We start from the raw sequence: 2,913 nt of genomic DNA, 5'->3' as shown, positions 1-2,913 counted from the left end.
TCTGTGGTTCCAAGTGGTAGAGCACTAGCATTGAGCAAAAGAGCTCAGGGATAGCACCTAGGCCTTGAGATCAAGCCCCACAACCAACGACAGAAAAAGAAGATTTGACCTATATGGCACAGTGCCTTCTTGTTTTCTTTCCACTGCTCCCACTCAGAATGGTTTTTTTTTTATTCTTTTCTGATCCTCCCTTAAAGGTAGAACAGGTTCATAATTTTAAGTTTCCTTTTCATAGTGAGACATCTAGAACAAGAAATTCACCTTTAGTCCTAGCTAAAGAAGCTGAGACATCCCAAGTTAGCAGAAAGCAGCTTGACCTTTGCAAAAGAAAGGAAGGAGAAAGATCAAGTATGTTACTCAATTTGCATGTTTTAGTTTTGGAGAAATTCCAGAGATAGATAGATTTAAGGTAAATACAGAAGTGAAATGGGTATTCACTAAATACCAGTTACACACAGAACCAAGAACTAAACAAAGAGTATTTTGCTTGCTTAAATGGTTCATTGCTTTGTTTACTGGAATTATAGTTACTATTTTAACTATGTGCACTACCACGTGCCAATTCTGCTTGCTATCACATGCACGACTGTGGGGCACACCTGGAAGTCAACTAGCTGGCCCCGCCTATTTCTCAGTCTTAGGGCCACGTGTGGCTAAGATGGCGGCGCCTAACAACAATGTGTAGCTGCTACAAGTGTCTTTGGTTATAACCCGGAGGCGGTTCTGTGGGCTGTGACGCCCCGGCTCTTCCACCCTTGATAGACAGCTCACCCCTCCCCTTCCTGCTGATCTTAGACCTGATTGGCTCCTGTGCCTTATATTGGTGGCACGTACTTCCCCAATAAATGAGATCTTGCACTGACTTGACGCCCAGGCCGTCTGATTGTCCTCCGGTGAGGGAGGGCTTAGTGCGGACGGCCTGCCGACCCTTTCCTTTCTTGGCTTGTCCCAGTCGGGGCGTGCCTTCCCTGTCTCTCCCGTGGGTCGAGGGAGTGCGTGGGGGGGGGGCAGCTAGAGACCCCGACACATGACCACCTGTGTATGGTACATGTGATTTTTGCCTTTAAAAGCCCTGCCCTACTGAGGCCTACTGCTGTTCTTCACCATCCCTAGGTGAGGGAAGATACTGCCCATAGCTAAATAAAGACTCCTAGCCCAATTGACTGTTTGTGACTTTCTGGTTATGAGTTCGAGGCCCACCTGGGTGTCTGGTATACAATATTCCTTAATATTCCCTCAACCCAAGAAATTCCATTGGCAACATTGCTTTAATACCTATCTTCCAGCTTTGGTTTATATTCAAGTATTCAACTTGGAAGGCATGGGAATGTGCATGCGAATCTTCCCAAGAGACAGAGAGGAAAGGAGAATTTTCATAGGTACACCAAGAAAGCAATCTCTTTATCAGTCTTTAACTTGCCCTAGAAAAGAGACACTAAAGAGGGGGCTGGTGATATGGCCTAGTGGCAAGAGAGCTTGCCTCGTATACATGAGGCCCTGGGTTCGATTCCCCAGCACCACATATACAGAAAACGGCCAGAAGTGGCGCTGTGGCTGAAGTGGCAGAGTGCTAGCCTTGAGCAAAAGGAAGCCAGGGACAGTGCTCAGGCCCTGAGTCCAAGGCCCAGGACTGGCCAAAAAAAAAAAGAGACACTAAAGAGGTTGAATTCTGCTGGAAAGTACCTGGAAAGTATTTGTCATCTGTTGGAAAATTCTGCTTATATATAGAGAGAGAGTCACAAATATTGGATAGTCCCTAGAATGAATTTTGATTGGATAATTTCCCTAGGCAATACATTTGTTAGCCACATTTAACCATTCTACAATGTATATTTTAAAAGAAATGCACTCAATATATATGTAAACAAGCAATTATAAATACCTTTTTAAAGCATGCTGTACATTGAAAACATGCAATTTTAGCTACTATTTAAACATTTTAAGAAATACTCATTGAAATGGAGGGATAAAGCATGAACATAAAGCTTTGAACATCACTGCCCCTGTATTTGAAATTGTGTCAGAAAGAGGGACTACCTCTTCTTCTACCTTCTTCATTCTTTCTCTTTCCTTCCTCACGATTTATGTCTTTGCTTTCAACATTGTCTACGTGCCTCTCAAACCCTTGAAAATTGGCTTCCAGGAGATGCTCAAAGAAACTGCTGGAACTGTTCTAGAAGTACTCATTTGCTTCTTCACACTGTCTGTTGTAGGACTGACTGGATTTCAACCAGACAACCAATGAAGACATCAAAGGATCTTGGGCAAGGAAAAATCTTGGCCAGAATCCCTACAACCATGGCAACATTGTAAAGAGCTGCTGTGAAGTGCTATGTGGCCCCTTGCCTCTCCCAACCCCACAGTGTGCTGGATCAGAGAGGTATTTTACTACTAGAAGAGAGTAGAAGTCAACCTCTTAGTACTCAAGACCATCAGCAGCCTCTTGCCACAGAGGCCAGCTTCAAGAGACCACATGAGTTCCAATGGGAAACCAAGGGACACCAGCATTCCGGAAAAGATGCTAACTCCACAGGCCCCAGAGCAACCACAGGAGGCCACTGAAGATGACAAGTAGTTTATCTATGGAAGAGACTTTTGTTTGTGTTTAATTAGGGCTATGAGGGATTTCCGGGGAGAAGGCAAACATGCGACAGAGAATGCTAAAGAAAGAAAGAGGAAAGAGAGAGAGAGAGAGAGAGAGAGAGAGAAGGAGGGATGGAGTGAAGAAGGAGGGAAGGAAGGAAGGGAGGAAGGAAGGAAGGAAGGAAGGAAGGAAGGAAGGAAGGAAGGAAGGAAGGAAGGAAAAAAGGAAGAAAGAAAAAAGAAAAAAGGAAGGAAGGAGGAAAGAAAGAAAGAAAAAGAAAGAAAGAAAGAAAGAAAGAGAGAGAAAGAAAGAAAGACAGACAGAAAGAA

At 44.0% G+C, this 2,913-nt stretch overlaps 1 pseudogene; it reads left to right on the top strand.

The window, feature by feature from the left end:
* The first annotated feature begins 1,027 nt into the window (after window positions 1-1,027).
* LOC125357582 lies at window positions 1,028-2,605 on the top strand (annotated as a pseudogene).
* The last annotated feature ends 308 nt before the right edge of the window (window positions 2,606-2,913 follow it).

Source organism: Perognathus longimembris, chromosome 9, assembly GCF_023159225.1.
Source record: "Perognathus longimembris pacificus isolate PPM17 chromosome 9, ASM2315922v1, whole genome shotgun sequence".
Taxonomy (NCBI): Eukaryota; Metazoa; Chordata; class Mammalia; order Rodentia; family Heteromyidae; genus Perognathus; species Perognathus longimembris.
The sequence above is the reverse complement of the archived record's forward strand: the minus strand, read 5'-3'. Positions and strand labels throughout refer to the sequence as shown.